Here is a 19514-nt window from a genome sequence, read left to right as displayed (position 1 = left end):
TATAGATATGAAGTATTTTCTATAAAATACGTGCTATGTGTATATATATTGTTTGTTTATTTGAGATGGGTGTTGAATAGATGTTTTATACAAGTTTTAAACTGTATATGTATTTTTATCTATAAATATGCTGGGTAAAACATGGGTAGATGAAATATTTGATGTGTGATAAAATGATGAGAGGCCTCGATGTTGTTGTTGTTGTTGTAGCCTTCTAGTGGAGTATAGATGACGACCACGAACCTTTCTAGACAGTCTAGTGGAACGCTAGCAGGCTCGCAACCTGTAGGTGTTGGTGAACCATATGTTTGCTGGTGTACTCCATCCCCCTCGTGGTTTCCTTTTGGACATATATGGCTGAGGAATCCCGTTAGCAGTAGTGTCCATCCCGATGATGACCCTTAGGCTAGGTCCCTTATGATAGGTGTTAAGGGACATAAAGTGAGGATAACGGGAACAGGTAATCAAGGTTATTGTTGGTTGATGAAATTAATACATTTATTGTTGGTTGATGAAGTTAATAAATTTATTTATTGTGGGTTGAAAACCCTATATGCTCACCAGACTCCCAAGTCTGACCCACTCAACTTTCTATATTACAGTTAGTGGACCCAGAGCATAGTTGGATGATGACGAGGGATTTTTGGATTATAAGCCAACATATGTAAATAACTGTTGCAATGCCTATAATGTATAGTTTATGCTTTTGGTCTGTATCGATGTGGACATCCCAACTTTTGTAATGAAATGAAAATACATTTCTTTAAGAAATGCTTTGTTAAATATTTTTATCATATTTTGTTTTAGGACAAATTCCGCATATTTTATTGGAGAGATTACTCTGATTTTATTTTAAAAGCATAAACTAAATTAGTCTTTTATGGCCGAGAAATTGGGGATGTCACACCAGAAGAATATGAAATACTTGTTAGATTATTCAAATCTGAACATGAAGCAACATAAATGGTTTATCATCCAGGGAAATCCAATGTGGTGGCCAATGCATTAAGTTGGAACACGAAAAGTGAACCCATTTGAGATCTGTTTCTGAGGATGACGGTTGTTACTCTCATTTTAGAACGAATCAAGAAGGACCAGGTCGAGGTAGTCAAGCAGGAGAACCGGAAGAGCGAGAGGATTATGGGACAGATTTCAGCTTTCGACATAGATAGTCATTGTTTGACGACTTTGTACGGTAGATTTTGGGTTCAATGTTTTGGTGGGGCTCGAAAGACATTGATGGAGTGGGAACATAAATCCAAGTTTTTGATTCATCCAGGAGCGACGAATATGTACAGATACCTAGGAAATGATTAGTTGTGGCCCTCCATAAAGAGGTATGTTTCATGGTATGTCAAAAGGTGTTTGACTTGTTGGAAAGTCAAGGTTGATTATTAGAGCCTCACGACATGTTGCATAGTTTAGATATCCCGTTATGGAAATGGGAGAATATCACTATGGGTTTCATTACCAAGTTGTTGAAGACTTCTGGAGGGTTGGATACTATTTAGGTTATCATGAAAAGGTTGACCAAGAGTTCCCACTTTATTGCTATTCAGGAAAGTTCATAATCCAAGAAGTTGGTTGATATCTATATTAGGGAGGTGGTCGCCTACCATGGTGTACCGATTGCAGTGATTTCCGATAGGGATATCTGGTTTACTTATAGTTCTTGGAAGAGATTCCATGATGATTTTGGCACATGGTTGCATTTTAGCATGTCACAACTAGCAAATTAGGGCTAGGATTTCTATCTTTGTACAAGATAATTTCTTGTGTAACATTGCAACACTACGTTTGGTATAAATCAAATTTCAATGCTACTAAATTCATACTTCCATAGATTGATATTTAGGTCGAAACAACCTCATAAAAGCCCAAAAACTCAACCCAATAAGTCAATTTTCACTCAACTTTGGGCCTTAGCCCAAGAGTTGTCAGTCCAAACCTCTTGTTGGACCAAGACCTTCTTAATGGGCCTTAATGGGCCGGTAACCCTTCCAATTGGTCTTTTGGGCCGTAAAACCCTTATTGGGCCATAAGAATTTATTTCGAGAACATAATGGGTCGTACACCTCTATTAGGAAATATTTGTTGGATTAGTATCTAAGCCTGTAACTATATTTGGTATGTACTAGACCCGGTTGTGCATGGTCCTTTTGGGTTGCCTTTACCAAAGCACCATGATAGGATGATTTATGGAGAAAAAGGAATAATTATGATTTGTTAATATAGTATATGAATAATATATTAAAGGAGAAATCATATTGTTTAATTAATATTAGTCAAGAATTTATTAAGAAATAGTTTTGTGACTAAAAGACATTAATTAAACTTAGGGGACTGTAATTGTAATTATAAGATAATTGCAATTGGGCTATGGATCACCTTGTAACATAGGTTGGACGAATTCTATGGGAAGCCAATAAATAAATCGTCCAAGGGGTGTTCTAAAGGGAGTCCATGGGCTGCTTAGGGCCTAAGCGGTCAAATTAGGGTTTCCTAGTTGAAAACCCTAATAGCCTACCTATATAAGGAACCCCTAAGGCCCCAAAAACATGACTAACACTTCTAAGAGAACCCTAGACATTTTTTTGGTGCCTCCTCCTCCTTCTCTTTAGTCATCCTCTTGCTTATGGTGTTTGTAAGCCATTAAAGGAGTGACACTTGTGACTCTAAGCGCAAAAGACAAGAAGATTCAAGTCATTGAAGAAGAGGTAATCGTCTAGATCTGTATTGTTATGTCTCTTTTGAAATATATATCTAGATCTAGGGTTTATAAGTCTTGGATGAAGTGCATGTACAATAGAGAAACTTAGATCCAAGCTTTAGGGTTTGCATGAGCAAATAGGATGTTCTTTTGTATAAAACCCATCAGTGGTATCAGAGACTTGATTGGTTTCTGTTGTATGTGATGCAATGCTTGTTTATCTACTAAAAATCGAGTTTCTGGCCTTTGCCTGACCCGACTCGGCGAGTTAGTATCTGGAATCGGCGAGTCAGCCCAACTCGGCGAGTCTAGGTAGTGACTCGGCGAGTCCGGGAGTCAGGCAGAGGATATTTTGGGATTTATTGTTGTTTTGCTGAAGGATAATTGCTAAAATCGTTTTCTCATGATAAAATCCGAATTTTATTGTTTCTATGTGATTATCCTTACCAAAACAAAAGACAATTTCAAATTATTTGAATAATAACTTCCTTATATGATAAATGTTAAATTTTTTTGGATTATTTGATCATTATCTTGCATGAAATTGAATTAAGTTATAATTAGATAATCACCAATTAATTGTTTAATTGCTTTATTTGTATTTTGATCTAATAGTTTTTAAAAGTTTCAAAACTTGCCCTCAAGTTTTGGAAGTTAAATTTTGATTAAAAGTTTAATTTTGAAATATTTAAATTCTAAACCCTAATGATTTGAAATGTTTCAAAACTTGCCCTCAAGTTTTGGAATTTATATTATAATTAAAAATTTAATTTTAAAATGTTAAATTCTAAAACCTTAATTTTTTAAAATGTTCAAATTGCACCCTTATGGTTTTATTAAATTAATTAATTGTATAATTAAAGAGAGTTAATAAATCCATAGTGATATGGTTTACATTTAATTAAATTAAAAGTATAATTTATTAAATCAAACCACCTAGTATTTTAAAAGTGTAAAATACACCCTTATACTATATATAACATTAAAAGTCTAATATTATATATGTATAACTTCAACTGCTAGTCTTATCGTTAGTAGGCCTCATTCACGAAGCTGATCTATAACGGGGATATAAGGTTATGGCTTATAAAATGGCCGTTTAATGGGTGTCCACTCTCACCCACCGCTTCCTTGATTGGTGGAGGGTCGTTAGCCGAACGGGTAGGATAGGGCAAACCCTTTCCATTGAAAGTATAATAAATTATAATGTAACTAAATGTTTTTAGAAAATTCCCACTCTTAGTTACTTTAGGAAAAAGTGAATTTGATGCAATTCCATGAAATTACACTTTGTACCCTTGCGAACACGTTAGTGAAGCATGTGTGGTTAACCGACACACTAAATGGTTCTGAGCAAAGGTAGCAAAGGGTGACTCAATGTTTGTCATAGTTCGGTGGAGCGTGTGTGGTTAACCGGCACATCGAATAGGTGACTGTAACATTGAGGGCACCATGTATATTTGCATGGTTATTCACACCCTGTTTTGTGATCCTCGGCATCACAGTCACAAATCGAGGGGCATATCGGGATTTAAACATGTCATTGAAAAGTTCAACGAATCTCAAAGGATGTAGGACTTTTCAATACATTTAAAACTTAATCTCTTTTTTGTTTTTTATGGTGGAAAATTAGTGAATCGTCATTCACTTCCCTTCAAATGTTCTGCAATTTGGGTTACGACATCCCTCTCCCAAGTTGTAGATTATTGTGTTGGGTCCTAGCCTTAATATCTCATTTGGGTGTTTTATTAAGGACTCAATCAATCAACTAACTTGAATTTTCTCCCATTTTGTAGATGTCAAAGTATGACAACTATGGTCTTCCCGAATCCAATGGAAAATGTTTTCCTGCCCAAAGTAAAAGTATGTTTCACAATGAAGGTGAAAGATCGATCCTTGCATTGTGGACCAACTTGGTTTCACTTCCTCCACCTCCTCCTGTCGTTCTCCCAAAGCCAGAATATCGAAAAATTGAAAGGTTCAAAATCACTGAAGCCCTGTTGGCAATGAAAATGAAGATGGAAAATCAATGTGTGCTCACATCCTAGGGATGAAATCACACATCGATAGGTTGATAATGTTGGGTGTGACTTTCCCAAAGGAGTTGGTTGTAGATTGGGTTCTTAAGTCACTCCCTGAATCATATAATTAGTTCAAAAGAGAGTATTATATGATGGATCTTGATGCGACCCTCATTGACCTAACTTACATGGTTATTGCTGCTGAATCAGAAATGATTTGGCAAAGTAGTGGAGCATATTTGTCTGGTAATTCAACCATTCATGCTTCTGTGGACACTCTAGAAGAACCCACCTGTTTCTGCTGCCAAGAGAAGGGGCGTTGGATACGAAGCTGCCCAGAGGACCTGAAAAATTTAAGAGATGGGAGAGTCAAGAAGTATGGCTCTACTTCAGGTAAAATCCACTATCTAACTCCATTAAGTTCCTATTCATTGATTCTTAGTACATAATGTGATAAGATTACATCTGAATGTTTTGTAGGATCAGAGAAAAGAGAGGAAGCTTGATGGAAGAGCAAGATGAGTCTGATTACGAAGAAATGATTACGATCACATGGATCCGAAGATTAGATTTTGAGCTCAGAAAGTTATGATAAATTTGTTGGGAATATTTGATTACATAGTTTTTTAGTTGATTTTGCATTGTAAGGACATGTTTTCCGCTACTTTTATGAATAAAATAAAATTTTGATTTGTCTTACTTATATATATATATCCTTGCAATGAAATCATTGTGGAAAATTGATGTTTGCATATTTCTATAATAAATAGATGTGATTCATAGATATTATTTATGGAAATTTTCTTAGTAAGGAAAGATTCTCATCGCCCAAGTTTCAATTGGACAAAATCTTGGAATCATATGATTTGAATCATGTGATGTATGGAAATCTTGATACTTTGAAATTTTAAGACTAATTCCTTGACAAAGAGTCAAGTGAAGGACTAGGAGAACGGGTTCACGATCATGTGCACCCATTAAGTCCGTCATAAATAACAATAAGATTATTCGTCATATTTACTAAAAGATTAGTAAATGAGGCTATACTTACAAGATTATGCGTCATTCTGAATCATTGAAAAGTTTCAATGAATGGCAGAATGAATAAGAAGAATCAATTAAGGCAAAAAGATAAAAGGTTTCTCAAATCTAAGAAGAAGGGAGAGTACTTTTGTATCAGTTTTTATGATCGTCTTAATAATTATGAACCATATCACAATTAATTCTCTAAGGAAATATTAGTTCTCAATAAGTTGCATAAGGGCAAACACCTTGTTCAATGAAAGTACATTGACTGGCATAGGTGAGCTGCTAAATAACTTGGAAGCAATGGTGGGACCCTTGATGGCAAGAAATTAAGGATGAACAAGTTCTGTCCATAAGAGTTTGAATTTGTCACAAACATTATTTTTCGATTTTGATTATGGCAAATTCACATGGATAAAAACACATACACTATAAAATCTAAGTGTCATAAGGTTTCTCTCCTTCATGAAAATGATTGTGAGGGAACGCTTTCACTAAGAGAGATTTTAAGAAGATAGCGATTATGTAAATTGCATTCTCAAATTCGATTATGATTACAACATCTTTTTTCATAGTTCGAATTGTGAGATTTGGCAATCGGTCTGAACATTTGGGACTTAGTAAAATAGGTTCTGAATTAGTTTAGACACACATGTGAGTTGTATTAGGAAAGGTGTGTGATTTTAAGAAGCTAAGTTAAATGCTTATCGAAGCATATCATATTAGAAACAGTGAACTTTGGAAGTCAATAAGTATTGTTTCTAAAAGTTTAGATGGTTTCCGAATACGTGTCAAAGCTAGTGGGAGCATAAATGTTATGCTGGAATGGATATAATCATCATGTTAGTGGGAACATGATTATTATTTAAGTATTGCAAGTTGGCAATATTAATTATAGAAAAACAAAAGTTTCACTTTGCAAAGTTGCAGGGGTAGAAAAGTTGTTTTTGCTATAATTAAGGGAGAGAATGGTATACTTCATTTTCAATCTAAAAGCTTAGATCAAGAAATTTTAATTGAATTTAGTCAAGGTTATATTTACGATTTGGATTCTCAAAGTTCGATTATGATTATGTCATCCCTTTTTATAGTTCGAATTTAGAGAACACAACAACTAGAAATATTATTGCAATATTATAGCAAGAAACTGCTAAAGTATCATGTTTTTCATTATGAATTGTATCCCACACGCTTCGGGTATAGGATCGATTGCTTATACTGTAATATTCGACCGTTCTAAAATTTTCCAACCGAATTTGAGTAAAATAATTAAAAAACTGTCAAGGACATTCTAAGGTTCGCCAATAATTGGTCGCTTGTGGAAAGTTGGAAGTATAGTCATGAATGGACGATATTGACATTATTATGAATAGATAAGATTCTATTTATAATGAGTTGTCATATGGAAAATATGGAAATGTTTCCAAATTGGGAGTTGGATATCGAGAATCAATGTCTAGATTAGAAAATTTTATGCAAGAAGGAAGTTCAAAGGAATGTGCTTTGAATATGAGACTTCATGACTATGGAATTGTCTTGTAATAATCTCCAATAGAGTACTTTGTAATTTCATTGGTAAAGTCTTGGTGACTTTGGCGCTATGATTTTACGAAAGAACCGTTGCATGAAATGTTAGAATCTAACATATTCTATAAGTGGCAAGAATTTGGTATTATCACACCTGTGGTATGGATTGGGAATGGTGAAATGAGTGTGATTGAAAATGTTATTCAATTATACTAATTCACAATTTAAGGACCATAGTTAAACATAGTGTGCAGGCTAAGAGCATGAGACAATTGTTGTTGTAATTCAAGCAATAAGTTGATTGCCCGAATAATTATACAACGAATAATGTGTAATCAATATGGTGACTAAATAAAAGGAGTTTTATTTATACTCAAAAGTTTGGGGCCATATTGGATTCAATTATTCTTGTGTTTCACTTTGCATGTTTTAACTTCCTGAATAATAAGATTATTCGGACGTTCCACAATCGCTCATACTTTGGGAGTATGTAAGAAAGAAGATTGTGATGAATTGGTTGTAGATTGTCTAAAGTGTTGGATTAATGTCTAAGTCCATAACTATAATTGGTAAGACTTGACCCGACCCGGCATGGTCCATTTGGGTTAAATGGCATCATGCATTTGGATAGACTAAAATGAGAGAAATAACACTTAAGGTTTGTTAATATATTATAAGTTATAAACTATTAATAAGATTATTTAATTAGTATCGATCAAGAATTAGTCTAGGATTAATTAAGTGATCAAAAGAAGACTAATTAAATATATGGGTTGATTGTGTAAATCATCCATACTTGTATAGTGGGCTAAGACTCCATGGATTATCAAGTTGGGCTAAAACCCATAGGATGCTCCATGGATGCTCCATGGTGTTTTTGTACCCATGGATCATGGAAATGGAAAGCCATGACAATTAGGGTTTACCGTAATTGTCACTAACTATATAAGCATCTTATTGTTGACAAAAGCAGCACTAGAATATATGTGAGAAAGGGCTAGCCGATTTTCATAAAGTGTGTATATTCACTCAAGTCTTTCCAAGTGAATATGATGTTGTGTGAACCATTTGAGGTGTCACACTTGGGGCACTAGGCACTCAAGCTTCATGAAGACAATCTACATCAAAGAGGTATATAATTCTAACTTGATATATTCATATGAATCGATGTTATTATGCTAGTTGGGATGAATACCTTGGAAAGTTCATATTTGCATGTATAATAGAGCAAACATAGATCCAAGTTATTTAGAGTTTTATGTACACTTAGGAGTGTTAGAATGGTCAAAACCCAACATTGGTGTCAGAGCCTAGGTTTGTTTTCAGAGCCTAGGTTTGTTTTCAGTCCACTGATGAACTCGCCGAGTCCATGAAGAAAATCATCCTACTCGTCGAGTAGGTTGATAGACTCGGCGAGTAGGAGCCCCAGACAGCATATTTTCGAGTTTTTTTTGGCTAGAAATGGACTAGGAACATTACCCTAAGCTGTTTTTAGACTTATATAGTTATGCTAATTACATGAAAAAGATAATTGTCAATAGATTCATATTTTGTGCTAGTTTAAAAGTTATGCTAATTACATGAAAAAGATTGATGTGAATTATCTTTGTTCATATGAGTTGCTTAGATTATTAGATAAGTTAATTGATTATGTGTTTTCAATATATTTTAATATAAGAGATGATTATAAAATGTGTTTGTGTAACTTGTCTTCAAGTTACATGAAAGGTCACATTCAAGTTTCTTAAAACTCATAAAAGATGGCAAAGGTTACAAAATGAAGAGTCTTGTTCTCATTAAATGGTTTTATGACTCTATAATTTGTCCTTAAGTTATGGAGGTTCAAGAGTCACTTCATTAAGTAATAAAATATGTAACCTTAATTAATACTATAAGTTACAAAATAAAGAAAAGTTACATTCTTTTGTAAGTTTAAAGTCTTCTATAACTTGTCCTCAAGTTATGGAACTTGAAAAGTCTTTTAATTAAAACTACTTTAAACACATATGTTATGGAATTAATTAGTTTTGAATAGTTTCAAAACATGCCCTCAAGTTTTGGAATTTGAAAAGTTTTCACTTATGAATACTTTAATTCCAAGTTAGCCATTAGAATTTTAAAAGTTAAAACTCAACCCTTATACTTTATAATATTATAAGTTAATAATATATATATATATATATATATATATATATATATATATATATATATATATATATGTATAAGAGTAAAGTCAGTCTTACCGTAAGTAGGCCTCATTCACGAAGCCGGTCTATATGGGGGGTATAAGGTTACTGCCTATAAAATGGCAGTTTAATGGGTATCCACACTCACCCACCGCTTCCTTGACCGGTGGAGGGTCGTTAGCCGAACGGGTAGGACAAGGACTAGAATTCTCCCTTCATTAAAAGTATTAATGATAAATACTAAGTAACTAAACCTTTTATAAATACCCAATCTTAGTTACCTAGGAAAATGTGAATTTGGTGCTAACCCATGAAATTACACTTTTCACTTTGTTTAAGTCGGTTAGTGGAGCGTATGTGGTTAACCAGCACACTAACTCGTATTTAACAAGGTAGGCAAAGGGTAACTTAATGTTTATCATAGTATAGATGGAGCGTGTGTGGTTAACTTACACATCGATTGAGGGGTAAACACTTAAAGGTACCAAGTAATTAGCATGGTTTCTTCACACCTTGTTTTGTGATCCTCGACATCCTAGTCACATAACCTGAAGGGCACAGTCGAGATTGAAACATGCCTTTGAAAAGTTCAATGAATCTCAAAAGAATCTAGGAGTTTCCAAACCAATTAAAACCTAATAATACATTTCGTTTATCTTGGTGGAAATTAGTGAATCGTCATTCACCTACCTTCAAATATTTTATAACTTGGATTATGGCATCCCTCTTCCAAGTTATAAAATAGTTTGTTGGGTCCTAGCCTTAATATTTCATATTGGGTGTTATATTAAGGACTTTAGATTAACTATCTTGAATATCTCCCAAAAGATACCTGGTTCAGACATCTATGATCCTCCCAAATCTCTTGGAACTTCACTTCCTCCACCTCCTCCAATTATTCTCCTTAACCCACAAGTTCAAGGTCACTCATGCCCTATTGGCAAGAAAGGTCTATGTGTGATCACATCTTGGAGATAAAGTCACACATTGACAAGCCGGGAGATTTGGGTGTCAAAGTCTTGAGAAAGTTGGATGTCCAATCACTTTCTATGTCACATAGTGAGTTCCTTTGGGACTACTATGGAACACACTATGACATGACCCATAATGATCTTATCTATTTGCTTGGTGCTTCTAAATCAAAAATGATTAGGAGGAGTAGTAAAGCAAATTTGATTAGAAGATCAACTTCCTAAACTTCGATGGACATTGAAAACGATACATGGTAAGGGGCATTGGTTACGAAGCTGCCAACTTTACCTAAAAGATCTTCAAGTAAAGTCCACTATCTAACTCTGTTAAGTTTCTATTATGAGATTCTTGTTACATGATGTGACTGGGTCACATGTTGATGTTTTAATAATCAAGGAAAAGTGAAGAAACTTAAAGAAATAGTATGCTGAATCTGATCACGTAGATGGATTTCTATCGCATAGTTTGAATCTCGGATTCTTGAGCTACTTCTTAGGAGTTATGATATATTGCTTAGGAATAGTTAACAACAAAGTTTTCATGTGCTTTTGCACTGTAAGGATAGTTTTTCCGCAATGTTTTTAAAATAAAAGGAAAAAATTTTTGATTTTATTTATTTTAAAATATCCTTACAATGGCATTTGTGAAAAAAAAAATTGGTGCTTATATGATTCCATTAATAGCAAGAGTGGAAATATGAATTTGATTATTTCATTTGTGGTAGTGTCTAAATTTACCAAATAAGGAAAGATTCTCATCACCGAAGTTTCAATTGGACTGAAACTTGGAATCACGCAAGTTGTATAGCTTGATGAATGAGAACTTTCAAGCATTGGAAAAATTAAGACTAACTACTTGTTCACATGGATGTGTGAGTCAAATAACAGACTAAGGGATCGAGTACAAATTCTTATGCACTAATTAAGTCAACCACAAAATATCGTTAAGACTATTCGTCATTATTTACTAAAGTTTAGTAAATATGGTTATACTTACAGGTTTAAGTATAATTCTGAAGCATTGGAAAAATTTCAGTGTATGGCAGAACGAATAAGAAGAATCAAAGTAGGCAAAAGGATAAAAGTTTCTCAAATCTGAAAGATGGGAGAGTACTTTAGTATCATGTCATATAATAATCTTAATGATTAAGAGACCTTATCACAATTCATCCTCTAAGTGCATTCTGGTAGCTAAGAAGAGGAGCTATGAATTGTTGAAGTGGTCAAATCAAGAAGATGAGTCATACTTTGTTCCAAAACAAGTCGTAGAGTCATACTCCAAGACTGTAATTTGAGTGATATATCTTCAAGAAAGGTTTAAAACACTTGTGAAATGTAAGAGTAAAAGTTTTCTACTCTTGTACATTTGAAATTGGTAAGTTGTGATGTTTTGGATAAAACAAAGACCAACTAAGGCCAATTGTTTGAAGTGTTTGTCTTGATTAGAATCCATACTATCTCTTGAATCTCTGAGAAGAAACTCTTATATGTCAAAAGGACAGTGGGAGTCTTAAAGGTCTTGAAAGTCTCAAGAACTAATCAAGAATAAAACCTGAAGTTCTTCACTAGCACACGACTTGAGGTTTATAACCTATCGTGTTGACATATTCTGTGCCCATTCCAATTAAAGTTGGCTTTGCATATGAGTTCTTAGAGTTCTCAATTGGTTGCACAACAACTTGGAAGCAATGGCAGGCCCTTGAGCTGTTGGGTGGCAAGAAGTTAAGTCTGCACAAGTTCAGTCCATATAAATTTGGAAGTTTCACTAACCGAATCTTGTGATTATGGTTTTGAAAAAATTCATGGTTTTGAAAAACATGGATAAGAACACATACACCATTAAATCTAAGTGTCATAAGGTTTCTCTCCGATTCATGAAAATGATGGTGAGGAAACACTTTCACTAAGCAGATTTTAACTAGATAGCAATTGTGATATGATTATGGCATCCCTTTTCATAGTTCTTAAATTGTTTAGACACACTTATGATCTATCTAAGATAAGGTGTATGATATTGATAAAGTTTTATCAAAGCAATCTAGTATCAGAAATCTGAACTTTGGTAAGTAAGTCAATAAAGTATTGTTTTTCTACAAGTCCAGCTGATTTCTGAGTACATGTCAAAGCTAGTGGAAGCATAAGTGTTATGCTAATAATCATCATGTTAGTGGGAGCATGATAATTATGATAAGTATTGCAAGTTAGCAATGTTAATTATAGAAAACAAAAGTTTCAATTCCTGAGGCTGCAGGGGTTGAAAAAGTTGTTTTGCTATAATTAAGGGAGACGAAATTATACTTTATTTCAATTCTAAAAGCTTCGATTGAGATTTTAATCAAATTTAGTCAAGAATATATATGAATTTCATGTTGGAATGACTCAACATAAGGAAATTCTATATATGGGTTCATTATTTATTTTCTAAAATTCGATTATGATTACGACGTCCCTTTTTATAATCTGAATTATGAGAACATGGCAAATAGAAATGGAAATGTTATAGCAAAAGACTGGTTTAGTCTTTATGTGAGACATCATGAATCGTTTCCCATATGCTTCGGATATAGGATCGATTACATGTGCTATATTCATCCTTTCTAAAATTTTCCAAATGTCTGGGGCATTAAGAAGGGAAAAGGTCTAGAATTGGATATGACTAAAAGGATTAAGCAATTGTTGAGGATAATCTAAGGTTTACCAAAGATTGGTTGCTCAGGGACAGTTGGAAGTATAGTGTTAATTGTTGGAAGGACCATATTGACATATTCTTAAAAGAGGCAACTCTTTTTCAGAAGTGATAGTCAAAAGGGGAATATGGAAATGATCCCATAGGTGGAAGTTGTTCAATAAATCTGTGTAAGATTAGGAAACTTAATGTAAGAAGGATGATTCCAAGGATTTAATCTCCTTTGGAATGCTATGTAATGTTTGTTGTCAAGTGTTTGTGACTTTGTGCATAATCGTTACAAGAGAATCAGTGCATATAAGTTTAGAATCTAACAGATTTCGGTAAATGGCATGAATTTGGAATTTTGCATTTTCCATAAGAATTCGGGACTGTGAAATTAGAATCATTGAAATTATGGTCAATTGATTTATTTCACAAAGTAAGGATCATAGACAAACATAGAGTGCATACTTGGTGTATGGCAAAGCTATTGCTTAGAAAACGTAGTGTACATGCTTGGAGCATGGGGCAACTATTGTTTTAATTCAAGTATAAAGTTGATAGTTTGAAATAGTATGCAATGAATAATGTGTAATCATATGGTGATAAATGAAAGGTGTTTTATTTATATTCATAAGTTCTGAGACCATATTAGATTCAATTATTCTTGTGTTTCATTTTTGCATGTTTTGACTTCCAGAATAACTAGGTCATTCTTCCTAAATGACTAAGTTATTCAAACTATCCACAGTCGGTCATATGTTGGAAGTAGATATGAATCAAGACTGTCATGGGTTGGGCATGTATAGGTCTAAGATGTTGGACAAGGTGGTGCTACAACACTCATGAGTGCTCATAAGTTCTGAGTAATGGATTCAACCTGCGCTCATTGGAATCACTTCATGGATTTTATCACGAGTGATCATGAGACGATAATATCTTATATTCTTCAAACCTAGAGATATGAGTTGTTACTATGAGTTGGTTGTTCATTGATTGCACGAAAACGCATTGGTAACTCAATTTTATAAAACGTGCCTTTATGTATGATTCAACAAGTAGTAGAACAAGCCATATGAGTCGAAATTTATCCATTCCATTTACCTTCGTGATAAAAGCGATATTTGTGGGCCCCTCGATGATTTGGTGATGACAAATGTAAGTGCTTGGCCGAGCCATGACTGATTTGATTTGTTCAATTAGTCAGTCATCATAAATCAGAAATCGGGAAACAACAAATAGACAGAGAGAATGATTTATAATCCATGTCTCAGTCCATATGATATCTAGAATGGAGGAATATATGATCCCTTATCTAATGGACAAGTCATTGACAAAGGTCAGAGATCTTCGGCAGTTCAGAGTTCGACGTAAGCTTTTTAGAGCTACGATTGCCAGTTGGTTCTTGAAGTCATACGCGATAATAGTGTTAGACTTATCCCAGTGGGAGATTGTTGGATTAATGTCTAAGTCCATAACTATAATTGGTAAGACTTGACCCGACCTGGAATGGTCCATTTGGGTTGCATGGCATCATGCATTTGGATAGACTAAAATGAGAGAAATAACACTTAAGGTTTGTTAATATATTATAAGTTATAATATATTAATAAGATTATTTAATTAGTATCAATCAAGAATTAATCTAGGATTAATTAAGTGATCAAAAGAAGACTAACTAAATATATGGGTTGATTGTGTAAACCATCCATACTTTTATAGTGGGCTAAGACTCCATGGATTATCAAGTTGGGCTAAAACCCATAGGATGCTCCATGGTGTTTTTGTACCCATGGATTATGGAAATGGAAAGCCATGACAATTAGGGTTTACCCTAATTGTCACTAACTATATAAACATCTTATTGTTGACAAAATCGGCACTAGAATATATGTGAGAAAGGGCTAGCCGACTTTCATAAAGTGTGTATATTCTCTCAAGTCTTTCCAAGTGCATATGATGTTGTGTGAACCATTTGAGGTGTCACGCTTGGGGCACTAGGCACTCAAGCTTCATGAAGACAATCTACATCAAAGAGGTATGTAATTCTAACTTGATATATTTGTTGGATTAATGTCTAAGTCCATAACTATATTCGGTATGTCCTTGATCCGACCCAGCATGATCCATTTGGGTTGCACATCACCAACACAATTTATATGGATAGTCTTTTGAGAATAGTATATTTATGATTTATATTAATATATATAAGTTCTAATATATTAATATGGAATCATATTATTTAATTAGTATTGATCAAGACTTAATTTAGAATTAATTAAGTGATCAAAAATGAACTAATTAAATATGGACTCTTATATATATGGAATGGGCCAAGTTCATTTAGGTTGGGCTAAGCTTTCATGGATAGTCCATGGAGTGTTTAACCCATGGATCATATGAAATGAAAGGTCATGGGTTTAACCCTAGTCTCCATACTATATAAATATGTTTTTGGTTGGTGAAATGGGCACTAGTGTGGTTACACTAAGAGTGCTAGCCGATTTCACTAGAGAGAACCAAGTATTCATATTCTCTAAAGTCTTCCAAGGTGTTTTGGTGATTTGTGATTCCACTTGAGGCTTCCACACTATTGGGGCTAAGCTCTTAAATCTTGAAGACATCAAGCTACATCAAAAGGTATGTCAACTAACTAGTACTTTGTAGTATAAGAACTTCATAATATGCTAGTTAGGATTAAAGCCTTGGAAAGTTCTTGTTTGCATGTATAATAGAGAAAACATAGATCCAAGGTTTATAGGGTTGCATGTACACCATAGGGGTGTTAGAATGCTCAAAACCCAATAGTGGTATCAGAGCCTAGGCTGGTTTTCTTGTTATACTTGCAAAAGAAGCTGGAAAATCGAGTTTTGATGTTCTCTGCCTAGCAGACTCGCTGAGTCCAAGGCAAAATGCATCCAACTCGCCGAGTTGGTTCGTGCACTCGACGAGTTGGACCCCCAGACAGCATAAATTCAACTTTTTTGGCTGGAATTGGACTAGGAACATTACCCTAAGATGTTTTTGAACTTATAAACTCGTTTTTGATGTGGTAATGTTCATTCTAATCCAATTTCAAAGAGATAACTGTCAATAGATTCATGTTTTGTATTAATTTAAGGTTTAGACTAATTACATGAAAAAGTTTGATTTGAATTATATTGTTCTTATGAATTGCTTAGATTAATAGAAAAGTTAATTGATTATGTGTTTTCAATCCAAATTAATCTAAGAGTTGATTCTAAAATGTGTTTTTGTAACTTGTCCTCAAGTTATATGAAAAGTCACATTTAAGTTTCATAAACTCATAAAAGTTGGCAAAGGTTACAAAATGAAGAGTCTTGTTTCATTGAATAGTTTTATGACTCCATCACTTGTCCTCATGTTATGGAAGTTCAAGAGTCACTTCATTAAGTAATAAAATATGTAACCTTAATTAATTCCATAAGTTATAAATTAAAGAAAAGTTAATTCTTTTATTAGTTTAAAGTCTTCCATAACTTGTCCTCAAGTTATAGAACTTGAAGAGTTTTTTAATTAAAACTACTTTAAACACATAAGTTATGGAATATAAAAGTTTTGAAAGTTACAAAACTTGCCCTCAAGTTTTGGAATTTGAAAAGTTTTCACTTATGAATACTTTAATTCCAAGTTAGCCCTTAGAATTTTAAAAGTTAAAATTCAACCCTTATACTTTATAATATTATAAGTTAATATATATATATATATATATATATATATATATATATATATATATATATATATATATATATATATATATATATATATATATATATATATAAGAGTAAAGTCAGTCTTACCGTTAGTAGGCCTCATTCACGAAGCCGGTCTATATGGGGGGTATAAGGTTACTGCCTATAAAATGGCAGTTTAATGGGTGTCCACACTCACCCACCGCTTCCTTGACCGGTGGAGGGTCGTTAGCCGAACGGGTAGGACAAGGACTAGAATTCTCCCTTCATTAAAAGTATTAATGATAAATACTAAGTAACTAAACCTTTTATAAATACCCAATCTTAGTTACCTAGGAAAATGTGAATTTGGTGCTAACCCATGAAATTACACTTTTCACTTTGTTTAAGTCGGTTAGTGGAGCGTGTGTGGTTAACCGGCACACTAACTCGTATTTAACAAGGTAGGCAAAGGGTAACTTAATGTTTATCGTAGTATTGATGGAGCGTGTGTGGTTAACCGACACATCGATTGAGGGGTAGACACTTAAGGGTACCAAGTAATTTGCATGGTTACTTCACACCTTGTTTTGTGATCCTCGGCATTCCAGTCACAAAACTTGAAGGGCACACTCGAGATTGAAACATGCCATTGAACAGTTCAATGAATCTCAAAGATCTAGGAATTTCAAATCCAATTAAAACCTAATTAATTATTTCGTTTTTCATGGTGGAAATTGGTGAATCGTCATTCACCTACCTTCAAATATTCTATAGCTTGATTACGGCATCCCTCTTCCAAGTTATAAAATAGTTTGTTGGGTCCTAGCCTTAGGATTTGATATTGGGTGTTATATTAAGAACTTTAAATCAACTATCTTGAATATCTCCCAAAAGATGTCTGGTTTAGACATCTACGATCTTCCCAAATTTCTTGAAACAAGCTTTCCTAAATGAAGATGATGTCCCTTGGAAATCATACTTCTTTCACCTCCTCCAATTATTCTCCCTAACCCACAAGTTCTTGAAAAGTTTAAGGTCACTCAAGCCCTATTGGCAAGTAAAGGTCTATGTGTGGTCACGTCTTGGAGATGTAGTCACATATTGACAAGCCGAGAGAGTTGGGTATCAAAGTCTTGAGAAAGTTGGTGGTTCAATCACTTTCTAAGTCACATAGTGAGCTCCTGTGGAACTCCTAAGAACCAGACTATGACAAGACCCTTAATGATCTTATCTATTTTCTAAGATCGACTTCCTAAAACTTTATGGACATTGACAATGATGACACTGGATAACCAGTAAAGTTCTCTCTTCCCAATGAAAAGGGATCGGCCATAGTCAACTGGGTTGACCAAATGGTAAAGAGAAAAGCTAAGTCTATGATAGTCTCGTGTACCATTATCAAAGGGTCCATAAGTTCAATTGCCAAAGGAAGGGGCATTGGTTGCGAAGCTGCCAAATTTACCTAAGGATGCTAAAGTCATTAGTTTGACTCTACTTCAGGTAAAGTCCTCTATCTAACTCTGCTAAGTTTCTATTCTAAGATTCTTGATACATGATGTGAATGGGTCACATGTTGATGTTTTAAGAATCAAAGAAAAGTAAAGAAACTTAAAGGAAGTATATGTTGATTCTGATCGCGAAGATGGATCGCATGGTTCGGCGATCAGAATTTTGAGCATGTGCTTAAGAGTTATGATAGATTGCTTAGGAATAGATAACAACAAGTTTTCATATACATTTGCATTGTAAGGATTAGTTTTTCCGCAAAGTTTTAAAATAAAAGAAAAGTTTTATTTTTGTTTATTTTAAAATATCCTTACAATGGCATTTGTAGAAAAAGGAAAAGATGTTGCTTATATGATTCCATTGATAGCAATATTGGAAATATGAATTTGATTCTTTTATTTGTGGTAGTGTCTAAATTTACCAAATAAGGAAAGATTCTTATCACCCAAGTTTCAGTTGGATAGAAACTTGGAATCATGCAAGTTGTATAGTATGATGAATGAGAACTTTCGAGCATTGGAAAATTAAGACTAACTTCTTGTTCACATGGATGTGTGAGTCAAGAGAAGGACTAAGGGATCAAGTACACTCTCTTGTGCACTTGTCAAAGTCCACCACAAAAGATGGATAAGACTATTCGTCATGATTTACTAAGGTTTAGTAAATATGATTAAACTTACAAGCTTAAGTATAATTCTGAAGCATTGAAAAATTTTCAATGTATGACAGAACGAATAAGAAGAATCAAATTAGGCAGAAGGTCAAAAGTTTCTCAAATCTGAAAAGATGGGAGAGTACTTTAGTATCAGTTTTTATGATCATCTTAATGATTTAGAGACCTTATCACAATTCATCCTCTAAGTGCCTTCCTATAGTTAAGAAGAGGAGCTATGGATTGTTGAAATGGTTAAATCAAGAAGATGAGTCATACTTCGTTCCAACACAAGTCTTAGAATCATACTCCAAGATTGTAACTTGAGTGACATGTCTTAAAGAAGGTTTAAAACACTTGTCAAATGTAAGAGTTAAAGTTTTCTACTCTTGTACATTTGAAATTGGTAAGTTGTGATGTTTTGGATAAAACAAAGACCAACTAAGGCCAATTGTGTGAAGTGTTTGTCTTGATTAGAATCCACACTATCTCTTGAATATCTAACAAGAAAGTCTTATATGTCAAGAGGATAGTGGGAGTCTTAAAGGTCTT

The sequence above is a fragment of the Lactuca serriola genome, chromosome 4 (genome assembly GCF_051521515.1).
Source record: "Lactuca serriola cultivar US96UC23 chromosome 4, Lser_US96UC23_V15, whole genome shotgun sequence".
Lineage (NCBI taxonomy): Eukaryota > Viridiplantae > Streptophyta > Magnoliopsida > Asterales > Asteraceae > Lactuca > Lactuca serriola.
This window is presented reverse-complemented; position numbering follows the sequence as displayed.